The sequence below is a fragment of the Rhopalosiphum maidis genome, chromosome 2, assembly GCF_003676215.2.
Source record: "Rhopalosiphum maidis isolate BTI-1 chromosome 2, ASM367621v3, whole genome shotgun sequence".
NCBI lineage: Eukaryota > Metazoa > Arthropoda > Insecta > Hemiptera > Aphididae > Rhopalosiphum > Rhopalosiphum maidis.
The window spans coordinates 53843112-53857204 of NC_040878.1; the positions used below are offsets into that span (position 1 = coordinate 53843112).

The 14093-nt window shown below is 26.9% G+C and overlaps 1 protein-coding gene across 1 annotated transcript in view; it reads right to left on the reverse strand.

The window, feature by feature from the left end:
* Positions 1-14093, reverse strand: part of LOC113552749 (leucine-rich repeats and immunoglobulin-like domains protein 2) — a 105143-nt gene that overhangs the window by 67284 nt on the left and 23766 nt on the right. Inside the window, exon 2 of the mRNA XM_026955645.1 lies at positions 5889-6002. The gene's annotated coding sequence lies outside the window, so the exon portion shown is untranslated. The remainder of the gene's footprint in view (positions 1-5888; positions 6003-14093) is intronic.

Genomic DNA, 14093 nt, shown 5'->3' on the forward strand with positions numbered 1-14093 from the left:
TAACTTCTCTTGTTCCGGCCTAAATCTAAGGCCTGTATTTGTCAAGACGATAATAATAATATGGAAACTAGAATATAATCTAATTAAATTATAAATGTATCTAAGTAAATGATAAATTATAAAGATAACATTTTATAGTCCTAATCACTTGCATTTTTTTTCGGAGAGGTATAACTAAGGTATTTGGGAATTTTAGATTTTTGGAATAATCTGTATAAAAATTACATTTTTAATATACTCGTATATTTACATTTTACGTAATACGCTCAAAGAGAACGCTATGAAATCGTTTATATTTTTTCCAGAAAATTCTGCAGCCTCCTCAGTCACCTCCACTGCTACTATGGTGGTTGTTTAATGATATTTATCGTGTATTTTAATAAAGCAAATATCTTTTAAGTTATATAATATCTTATTATTACGGAATAAATAAAAAGCGAAAAACCATCACACGTTTCAATTATACGATAGGTACACATTTATCACCCCGCTGGCAGGGCAAATGACACAGACGTCAATCTGGTATATTCAATCAAATTTTACAGCATTAGTCAGTTTTCCATTATTGGAAGTCACGAGACGACATCGCGTGTAAGATGCTTTTAAAGAATCAAAGAGGACTTACAAATATTACTTGTAAGTTAAGACGAGTGTTATTGGTTTACTACAATTGATTACATTTTCAAAAAGAGTCATAGCTGTTTGAAGTCAATCAAATTATTATTTTCTTTTTTTCCTTCTAAATCTCCATTTTATTCGTAGTACTATTATAGGCGTATTTCTCAGGTTTTTTTTTTTGCAATAAAAACAAAGACTAAGAAAAATCGAAAATTAGTATTACACTCGAGTCATCGGTTTTTATGTCGACATCGTGCGAAACTGTATTACACACACATACATATTATATGTAGCATATGATAGGTTTTTTTCAGTTATTATTAGTATAAAGTGGGTAAAAAAAAAAATACCATAATACAGCTTGACAAAGTGTACTGTTATAATTTTTTTTTTCACCTGTATATAGTGTAATAACGCTTAAGAATATAAATCATAAATGCACATATTTTTATCTCGGAGAGTGTAAAAAAAATACGTCATCCGTCCTCCGCGAATGTCATCATAATATGGTAAGTATAACAAATGATACACGATATATTGTTATATATTATTGCGCGTCTTATATTTTTCGCTTAACGCGCGACGACGGTGTAATTTTTGTTCTTTAAAATAATAGGAAAATTAATACAAATTACTCGAAACGCCGACAGTTCAAACGATTAATAAATAATAATAGTAATACATTTAATAAACTAATTTTCAAACTTTTTTTTTTCGTTGTGATATCACTTTAACGCTTATTTTATAATAAAAAAGTGATGTTTAGTCATTCAAATGTAAAAATTGATTTCAGATAGCTACTGTTTTGTTTGATTTATTGTGAATTTGGGGGTGAATGATCTTATAATACACATACATATTATATGCGAGATTTCAATAAATATAAATGTATAACGATACAACTTATATTACTTAGTTGTTTTGTTCTATACAATTATATACACACGCTATTGCATGCACTGTGTTAGTGTGTTGTAAATATTTACTACAGAACATTGGTAATTTGATAGAAAAGGAAATTTTATTATTTTTACACTTAAATAATATTATATGGACAATAAGAAAATAAATTCTTTAGTCCAATGTTCGAGTATAACAATATGCCTCATGATCTAAGTGGCTTACAACATAAATATTTACGAAAGAAAATACAAAAACAATTTTATTCATGATTAAATGAAACATTATCAAAAGTATATATTAGAATTCAAAATATATTTACATATAATGTAAGCATATTGTGTATATTGTATAACTAAATTTAATATATTCGTTCACTACCTAAATATAAAAATTAAATTTTAGAGCTAAATCATTTAAATGGATAATTAAATAAATCGATTAAAAAAAAAATAATAATCGACATAGTCTATAGTTAATCAGGCTAGGGTATACTTTACGCATGGTGTATTTCATAGCTGAAAATCGAAGTATAATAATTATGAATGAAAAGTAATTTTCCTAACTATTACTACATATTTCAAATAACATTTTTTATTATTTATTTTTTCACATAAATTAAATACTTGCTTATATAATTATCTTGAAATTACATTTAAGTGTCGATAAATAAATCGCAAGTTATTCATATTTCATATTTTAATAGACGAATAATTCACAAATTTATTTTGTTCAATTGTTCATACAAAGTATGTAAACTGAATGTTAATGACTGTAATTGATTTTATCCAAAAAAAATCTTAAATTCTACGTATTAAAATTCTACAAAGTTCTTGTAATTTTGAATATTCATATCCTGTTGTTCATTAACATTAAGTATAATTGTTTTTATTTAATAAACCAATATTATGACTTATTATACAAATAGTTATAGAGTAGGAATATAAATTATTTGGTTAAAAAAATATAGATTAAACGCAATCAAATATTTTTAGTTATTACAAAACATAAAAATTGTGTAAAACAATTTCAGCTTATATGCGTATAAAAATAACTAAAAATTATTTTGTATCAAATAATAATAATTTCAAATACTCCAGTACACAAAAAAAAAGAACCAATAATACATGTAATAAGCAAAACAAGTAAGGAAGAAACAATTACACTAGACGTCGAGCTTAAAACCAATTGATTGATAGTTAAATTAAGTATGTTCAATTATTTCATTAGCAGCTATTTTTAGGTTATACCACGCATCAAATAAATTCGAATAAAATTAGGTCATTAGATACGATACACCACATGTATGTTATTTTCCAGAGCACTTCTTAATATTTAACTGTTTGATTGACGGTTTTAAGACATATATTCTCTGTAGAAACTTAAGTTCAAAGTTAATGTCATATGGAATTTAATTTAATATATTATAGTTTTAGCTATCTAGTGACAAAGCAATAATAAGCAATTTCCATAACTGTGTTATGCTGTGATGAGAATTATTACCAAAATATTTAAAAAAAAAAATAGAAATTAATAAATGATAAGTAAATTTAAAAAAAGGTTAGGCTATTCAATTAGAGCGTGTTCAAAAATAGATCTGATATAATATGTTGGTCTGTCTTGAAACTTTGTAAACGAATTTAAAACCAAGGGTTATTTTTAAATTACAATATTCTAATTTGAAGTTACGTAAGAGTGGATACAAATCAATTTATTTTCTTCGATTTTGAATAAATTGCAGAAAAGAAACTAAAAAAAGTTTATTATTTTTGAACATTCAACACGTTTTTCATTACTATGCATAAAGTTCGTTTGTCAATTAATATTTTGGTATACACATAGTACTACTATGGAAATGTGCATTTTCTAATTTATTTTTCGGACTACTTTGAAACACTATATATCAGTGAATAATTAAAAAACGGAAATAATAATATTGATATTATTGAATAACAATAATATTATAAATTTTACGTTTCTGTATACTTAATTCATAATCTAATAAGTAATAATTTTTTTTTTCTTAAATATAATTTTTTTTGATAATTCATAGGTATAATATACGATTGATTGTAATATAAATAAATAAAAACTATTTATCTAAATTATATCGTGTTAATTTATTAGTATTTAATACCTATTATAATATGTATTTAAAATATCTATTAAAATATTGTTGTCCATTAAAAATATCCAGACCACATATTTTTTAATAAGTGATTTAAATAAAATTATTATAATATAATAATACTTAATAATATAGTAACAACCTAGTGTCTGTTATTAATTTTTTATTAAATAATATAGAAAGGGTTGAATTTCATATTTGTTTTATACTATTTACACACACACAACAAATACCTTTTAATAAACTTTCAACTTAATATTTAAATAATTTATGTTATGTTTAACTTGTAGCATCAAATACTCCGAATACATTAAAAATAAACTATACTCAAATAAATCAACTTGTTAGCAACACTTAAAGTGTTTGGTTTTATTTTTAACTTTCAATAAAGAACCAAAAGTCGATCTTAATCTACGATCAACGTTAATAGAAAAGTTTGTTTTATTATGAGATTTGACTATGAGAAAATTAATCTTAAGTTTATTATATGAATTTTTTAGAATTTTATTATTCTTTATTTAAAATATTTTAACTTTTTATACTTGTATTGAATTTTTAGTAATTGGTACTATATATTTTAATAATATTGAGTTGTATATTACCAATAAAAGAATAAAATGTTGTGGAAATTGTGTTTATATTTTTTTTTTCATTGTGTTAAATAAATAAATTGAATCACAAAATAATATCACTTATTTGAAACGGTGATATGTTTGGTATTTTTTTGTGCGAAAATCATTACTTACGATTCTATGGAATTAAAACGTGTTCAACAAAAGGTGAAATTTCACAAGAGTATTTTCGGAAGCTAGTTAATAGAATATGGTATTGTACGAGGAAACGTACGCGTTCTTGTAGTTATGAAAAAAAAATGCAGTCAGGAAAATATAATGAGTCCTAGTTTCCTTCCTTATATATAATATATTTACTGTTACAGTGCTACTATCTTTAGTCCCCTTAAAGACCTTTCTTGAAGGCGCTTAATCTGTGGTGGATTTTGTACTTTTTTTGTATTTATTGTCGTAGGTACCTACATGGAGAAGTTTTTAACAATTGATTTCCCGCACCATACAAATCATGAACCATCTTGTTATCTAGTATCCTGTGGCTCTTCATTATTTATAATTGGTTGGTCCTTAATATAATTTCAAAGGGTTTTTTTTTGTACAATAATATGAGGTTTTATAGTGCGTATATAACAATATTTTATATGGCGTCTAAAAAGATTGACTCGATTCGTAACACGGTTTTGATGCAATGGAATACAAACATTAATGGTAGGTATTCAAAACACAGTTGTATAATATAATATGTATTTTATCTTTTGTTTTTAAGGAAATAATATAATTTTATACTGTACTGCCTATACTTATTTTATATTTTATGAGCTCTTATGTTAAATTTACTTTTGGTTTATATCAGCGATTCTTAACCTTTTCTAGAACACGGACCCCCAACCAATTTTTTATCGAATACCTTTTTTTTTACAAAACATCGAATGTTATCATAACCAAAATTATAATAAATATGTTATATTACAAATTATATAAAGTAGACATAACAAAACATACACATTTATAATTATTTTTATTAAACTTAATTTTTCATAAAACTGTAATACAAATTATTTTATTTTTAATATTCTGAAAGTTGCCGTGCATCTCTAACATATTGCGGACCCCTAAGGGGCCGCGGACTACAGGTTAAGATCCGCTGGTTTACATGATATAACATCACATTTAGTTAATTTATTAAAACTGTACGTGAAAACAACAAGTTTGTAACTACTGTTATGTTGTTTGTACTTATGTAATATAATAATTATCATACAGAATCTGGCTAATGAACTATAAGGCCCTATTGATTATCATTTCAAATGTAATTTTAGTACAAAATAATGCATTTTATTCACAAGTTAAGTTAGGTCTAATTATTATTTAACAACTACATGATAAGTATCAATTTTCCTCATGATACTAAAAATATTTTAAGTTCTCAACTTTTCCAATCTTAAAATAATTAATTTTTTATGATTGGTCTATCGTTTTTAATTTTTTTAAAATAAATTATGAACTATTCTAAAAAATATGATGATACAAAATGTAATTAACGATTATAATCATAATAACACCATTTTAGAAAAAAAAAATCAATGGACTCTTAATATTTTTTACTTGATCGTCTAAAACGTATTATGTAATATTTACGAATATTATCTAATAGTTTTTTTTAGTATTCTTACCTTTTAACGGACAATTCAAATTATTTTTGTTGCTAATGTTGAAAACAACCACCGATTTCCTTTCCTTTCGGTGTTCAGCGAGGTTTTAATAAATTGCCATTGTAGGCTACAATTCTGAAACAATGAAATAAATAAATTTAAATGATAACAATTTAAGTTAATTATTTAATTAAACACCTCACTCGATGGGTACTAAACCTTTTTAAACGAGTTACAAATAATTTTTTTTATTTGTTTTATTTGATTGAAGTATAACATTTATATAAGTAATACATGTTCAATATTTATTAATCAGATTATAATGCTAATTATATAATTGTTTCTTTGTCTTAAAATTGAAATTAAATGAGCGTACAAAGATATTTAACAAATAAATAAGAATTTAGTTTAAGAAAAATATTCGTCTTTAAAATTCGATTTTAAAAACAATTTTTAAGGTGTTATTGTCTTGGTTCGCTTTCTATTATATTGTTTTCTCATTGTTTTTGAATCATTGTCAATTCTAGTTGCGATAGCTGTTTGGGTGTATCGGGCTGTATATATTTTACGAATGGGACCTATTAATTTTGCATTATGTCAAAACCCCTCTGTTTCTCTATTATTATACACAGTCTAAAAACCCTTTGTGCTCCAGTTACAATGACTAGGTAATTAAATTGATAAAGGAAGCTTCTGTTACAAAACGATCGCTAAAGGCGGAACTCATGTATAATTTGTGTAATACCATGAAAGTTGGTAAAATACATGTAAATAATAAGCAAATGAACGTGGTGATTTTTGAAATTTTATTTTACTTACATACATAATAATCATCTAAATTATTTTCAGTTTTTCTATCCGCGTATTTCCGAAAACGAACGAAAGTTTTATTTCTCTTATACGTAATATTTCTTATTGAAGCGTGCAAAGCACACATATAAAAACGGTTTTGTATTTAAAATATACAGTGCATCAATCACTGTAGCACAACCAGAATATATATATATATATTATAATAAATAAAGTATATATTATATATTATAATAAATAAAGTATATATTATATATTTATTTACTTATACGACATTATTGCGAAATATTATCATTAGAACTAAAATAATATATTTATATACATTGATGGGCCACAATATCGAATTCATAATTTGATACAAATATGTATTATAGATTACAATCTTGTGTCATCAGAATTTACTTACGGACGGAACATATATCTATTAAATATAAGAGTTACCTGATTAAAAATATCTAACAGTAAAGAAAGGTGGTATAGGATAAAAAATTTGGAATAGCCACAGAATATAATAATGGTATATAAAAAAACTAAATATTTAAAAATATGGAAAATTAGTAGTTATATTATAGCACATAATTAAATATTTCAAAAAACCAAACTTGAATAAATTCATTGTTAAAGGATAAAATCGAGGGTGGCGAGCACACTTGGAGAATCATACTGGAAACATTATAGGCACTGTAAACCATTCCTTAGCACGTAAATAACAGGTATATCACATAGGTGTCTTTTCTCTGCCACGTCGTAACACTTGCTCGCTGTCGTTAAAATATTTAACCGCATAAAATATACGATGATGATATACTTGCACATCACGACGTGTATCGGGTACACTGTGTTGTTCGGTGATCGTGTAAGACTTGGTCGTGGTGGTGTCGGTGGGGGGGGGTGTTTGTTGTTTTTAAAACATTTATTATTATGCGTGGCACAGAATTAGATTATCTGATGATTTACGCGGGTGTTGGAAGGGCGCATAACGACGAAGAGCTGCAAAAAGCTTAGGCATTCCGCGGAAAAAAAACAGTCGAGTTTTTAAACACACGTGCACATATCAAAAATAAATAACATACCATACGGTATTCTTGTGTTGCACGTTTGTTGAATTATTTCGCAATATTTTTTAACCCAAACATTGTGCTGGCTTGTACAAGCGTGTGGTCTGGTTGGGGGAGGAGGTATCGTTTCGAGCGATAAACTAAAAAACTAAAAATACGCGAGACCGGGGGAACCAACGGTTTACGCTATTTCGTGTTTGGTGTTTATTGAATTATATCGGACTCGTTTCCGATTGCTTCAGCGGGGAAAGTGTGCGTTTCGCCCTTCGGGGATTGTCGGGCGATAAAAAACAAACAGACAGACAGACATCACGAGGCGTGAAAATTATTGAGTATAATCAAACACGAGCGACGAGACGCGTATGCGAGCAGCAATCGGGTGTTCTGTTCAGCTCCGGGGTATATATATATATATTATACATAGTATATAGATATTTGGCGCACATCCACCCGTCGAGCACATCGCATTTTTTCATCCCATGCAAAAATTAGCACTTTATATTATGTATTATAAACTGGCACGCACGAATGGTGCTCGCTGCAATAATTGTGGACTCCACTGCTCAACGGACATAATAATATTTTAATATTGTATTAGCTGTATATTGCAAACATACAGCCCCCAATTAAAATATAATAAAAATATGTTAATAATGATTTAACGATCCACGTATAGAGTTGATTAACATGGATTAGACCTTATTTTTTCACCATGTATTTGTATCGAATTCAGTGGCGTTTGTATGCAATTTAATTGGCACTTAATAGTTTATAAACAACGATAAAAATAAATAAAAACATTTCTTTATTACATTTTTTATATTTATTAATTTAAATAAATAGTAAGTTTAAGATAATATGTTTGTTATCAAACGGTTATTTTCTCATAATAATCTATTAATTTATCAAATTTACTTATTTCGAATTGCCGTTTTAAATTTAAAAAAAATAACATTTATAATATGAATATTTGATAAGGCTATAATATTCGTAATATTGGCTATTGGTGTATTATAATAGTTGGGTAGTATATCATATGTATTATACATATCGGTAAAAAAGTTCATGAGGAGTATCTCCTCTTCATCACTTCCCATGATCGACTATCATATACTCGCATATTATACATGATATATAAAAATATGGTAGATTATATTATGTTTTATTTTTATGTTAAAGTTTATGCTCGTAATTTAAGGTTTTATTATACAAAACTTGGTCGTATGTACAGTGGATCGTCACTATAAAAACTCCATTACACCGTTAATTTAAAAATAAAAATAAAGTTTTTATTGGACGACTTATATATACGTTTTTATCTGTTGGAATATAATATATAACGATCGATTTTATTTATTAAAAATCCGTAAATAAAAACAAATATATTAGTGGGAAATATAATAAAATAGAGGTAAAATTAGTATTATAAAATCGTGTATTAAGAAACATAACTTTTCATATTTCTGAAACGAACGAAATACAGTTTAGGGAATTTATAATATTAATTTATATTTTTCATGACAATTTATTCTTAAACATTTGCATTGTATAGTAGAAACAATAATATATGCGCAAACTTACAATAAATATAATAATTTGACTACGGAATAAATTAGCTGAATTAAAAGATTTCTATTCATAATGAATGTACCAGGAATACAAGAACCTTGCGTTCTTTGGCACAAGATGATATTTAAATTAAAGTTTGTGAATATTTCATTTACGTTCCGACTGGAGACATAGGAAACACATAACAATAATTTATTATTAATTGAGTTTGTAGTAAATAATTTAACTCTGTAATATTCTTAACTTAATAATTGTTTGAAATTCCATTTTTATGAAATATTGAGTATAATATTACAAATTCATTCTGTAATTCGAAAAACTATTAACTAAAGAACTCGTAACGATAAGAAAATATTGCTTTTCAATAAAATGAGTATTTACTTTTGAAAAAAATCACCTTGCAAAATTATTGTAATATATATTATACATCCGTGTAGTGAGCGAAGTAATTACAATCATTTTACAGTAAACGGTTATAAAGCCTGTTATAAGGTAATTAGATCGTACCAACAAAAGGAAAATATATTCATTTTATGGTTGTTAATTTGAATAGACGGTGTTTAAAAATACTAATCGTTGCTCATTTTTCGTTTTATCTCAATATTAAATTTAAAATAAAAAAATAAAAATTATACAGGAACCCATATAAATTGTTAACGTGATTATTATTACATGGTTTTGAGGTGATGGTAGTCTGAATAGAAAGTTTAATATTATGCGTTGTTTTGAATGCACCGGAATATATACATTATAATATTATAATGTTACCGTACATTATACCTATATTAAATAATTACGAATATATTATACAATAGGTATATTATTTTATTCATGTATTTTTAAGTCATTAATGCATTGGCAAAAAACAAGTGTTATTTTATTACATGATAATAATATTAACAACCGTCCCGTAAAATCGAATTTTCTAAACTAATTTGTATATTATTATCGATTTGATAATTTGTAGTTGCGTACCACAGAAGTCTAATTTCTTCGTCAACCGTTGACTTTACGGGACAAAGTTCAGCTGTCATTGGTTAAATATAGGTATATATATATTTTATATGTAGATTTTAATATTATTAGTTCTTCCCCACCGTGTGCCATAGTTCACGTCAACGGCACGAGGCGGCTACACATAATATAATGTATTAGTTTTGACAAGTATACAATATATATTATGATTTATTACATTATTTTTGCAATAGGAGGAAAAAAATAAAATCGTTTGTATGAAAATCATACCTTATCTAACGAATTTAGTGAATTGTATTATTATAATATACAATATTAGTGGTTTGTTACTGGATTTACGTATTTCACATATACTTACGGTATTAGTGATTTACCCATCTGACAACGACTTATAATAATATTATAAATTTCTTAAGTGTTGAATTAGTATATGCAAATATTAAAGTAATTACTGAAAATAATATTAAATTATACCTACACAGTGAAATAAATTAGTTGTAATTAGATAAAGTTAAATAGTTATATATTATATAAGCACGAATATGATAAACTTATTATATTATTCTTAAAATTAATTGGAAAAAAGCTGAGTTATTCCTTCATTAAAAAGTTAACTAATATTTTTGAATAGTCACGAATCATTTACATTTTTAAAAAATTGATACAGTTCGAATGTTGTTTACCTCGATTCTTGGAGTTTTATCACAAAGTATATTATAATATCGATCGGGGTGACGGCTGTGGTATCGGGGGTTGTCGGTGAAGATAAAAAAAATGAAAAAAAGATACGTATATATACGCGCTTGAGAAATAACATGCAGAACAAATGGTGAAAAAGCTTCACCTGTAAAAAACCACCCTAAAATGTAAATAATGAAGAATGTCCAAGGAAATGTAAACGTATCGTACTTTGTGGTTTAGTCAAATATATTTACACACATATATATATATATATTTAAAAAAAGACGATCCGATGAAATTTGCGAAAACAGTATATTGTAGTTGCGAGTGCTGCATGAAAAATGTAATAAAGTTGAAAATTTGTTCACTACTATTGCCCAGCACAAAAGAAATAGTGATAGTGGATTTTTAAATCGTGTTACGAGAATATATTCTTAGAAATGGGACCTGTCGCTGCGTTATATGCCAAAAGCAGCATCTGCAGCTAGACGTTGTTATATGTATACACATATTTTTTTTTATTGTATTTTTACAAAATCGAATGTATATTGTGCTTATACATCCTGACGGTTAAACATCGTTGCGTTGTATCTTCTAATATTGAATTTAAACGTCAAGATGGTATATTTTATTATCACGTGCGAAAAAAAGCCTACGAGTAACGTTTCGGCTTATATAAAAAAAAAACCAAAGATCAAGATTTTATTAATACTGTCGCATGCCGTCGGGAAATTCTAAAAATATTACCAAGACCTATAATCAACGAGTCTTTCGTTTTTAATTCATCTAGAGTACACAGCTGAGATCTGTAGGTATACAGGCACAATAATTATATCTTGAAATTTTTTAAAATGTTCTTTTATTCCAAATATTGTTTACCGAAAAATGGGAAATAATCAATTACTGTTCACTAACTATATGAAGCCAAAAAATATAGTTACTGTAGTACTAAAAAGTAGACATACAAGTATAGATGACTAAAATATATTATTTGTAGTGTTTAAAACAACATTTGTTTTGAGCGGGCAATTATCGTTGTATTTTTGTCGTTAAAATATAACATTAGCGAAAATTAAATATGCACTTATACTTAAACTCAGTCGTTTCAAAAACACTGTCGTGTTTGACAGACATAAAATGTGTACCGGTGCATTTAACAACAGTAAAAGTAAAACGAATTATGTCCTAGATTAAATTAAGCGGTTTGGAGAGAGGATTATAAGGATACCGTTTAGTTGTGCAACCCTTTTGATAACGGACAATTTGTACATTGGAAATTGTTAGGAAAAGGCATTTGAGTCTATTGTTGTATAATGTGGTTTAACCAAAGCATAATGATCTAAGTCCCCCGTCAAATTGCTAATTGCAAATTCCTGTATAGTATACAGGTTAATCCAATAACTTGCTCTAAACTTCAAAACTTCATGAATTGATCTGGGAACTCAGCTGAAGACACTCGACTACAGTATACAAAATAATTCACTGTATATATTCTAATGGAGTTCTTGTACAATACTCATTTTGTTAATTGTATGTGTTTTTGATGACTACAAATACAAATATTTGAATATTATGTAAATATAATTTGGAATTTTTATAAAACAGAATAGGTTAGTTTAACTTACCCATGATTAATGATGTGTAAACTAAATTTTCATGTTGAGTTATATAAAGGTTCATTTTTTTTCCATTGAAGCGATTTTTTTATATTTTAGCATATACAAACGAAAATAAATTACGTTTAAATAAATTAAACTTTGAAATTTTAAATCGTGCAATACAGAAAGAAAGCATTTAATTAACATTTTTTGAATATGCACTATATATTTTTTTTATCTATGATCGTATTTGTTGTAAGCATATTTATTAAAAAAAAAAAATACTGCTACGTAGAATAGTATTTTTCAATTTTATCGATATTTCTCGATAATTTTGCCATAAAGTTTTAGAAATTGTGCACTAGAATATTTGTGTATTTCTTTAAAAAATATTATGGTTTTTGAGACAATTAAAAAGAGGTTACAGTGTACTGTTTTAAATCGCAATCAGATCTAAGGCACGTTCGTGTTATAAGCATATAAATAAAAATTTAGCAAAAACGCAATCAATGTATAAAATAAATTTATGACCGAGCCGGCAATAACCACGAAGACCTCATAATGTGTACAACGTACATGTGTTATATTATATATTATTATAGTTGCACGTTAGGTCACCGAATATTGTGTTGCAAATAGAATTTCGACAAATCGATTTATATAGACTAATATAAAACTTTTAGAAAAGTATTGATATCGTATCTCGGAATCACTATGATCTTGTAACATTCGTTACACACTATATAAATATTTACGGTTTTGTGTAATTAAAAATTAAAATCTACAAAGTCCCTTGTCATAATAATGATAATTATATACGATTATCAGTACTCTGCACTGCGGTTTTCTGCAACAAATATAATATTCATTTAACAAAATATTATGTATAGGTACGAGTAAAACATGAAAACGTTGCATAAATTTGTTTCAAAGCCGGTATGGACGAATGCCGAGTGTACGTGGTTTTTTAACTGAGCTCGTCTTCTTTTGAATAAAAACAAACAAATAAAAAAAAAATATAATAATAAAAATAATACGAGAGATTATTAATTTAGTACAGAATTATGTTTTATATTTTTTCCTACACCTTATAACCAGCATGTTGCGCGTGGAATCTTTTCTCCTCGGGCAGGCATTTGGCAACCATGTAGAATTCATAATTATTTCAAAACTCCGGCATTAAAACAACCACTCCAAACGCACGGCATAAACTCGCGTGGTTTTCTGCACGCGTTCGTTATATTATATAGCGCGCAGCCGCCGCCGCCGACCGGTGAGCTTTGCCCCGCCGTATATTAGTATTCACGTCCGGTTTCCGAATCGTCGGATTTCAATATAATATGTATATATTAAGATATCCAAAATTATAATATTTCCCTCATATACTTTTCATGCCGAGATATACGTATGCCGGTCAATGTACACACACACACACAAATGCGTACATGGCACACATCCGTATAATAGGCATATATAACACTGGTTATACGTATATATATATATCGCCTGGGTATATAACATCATAATACACAAAA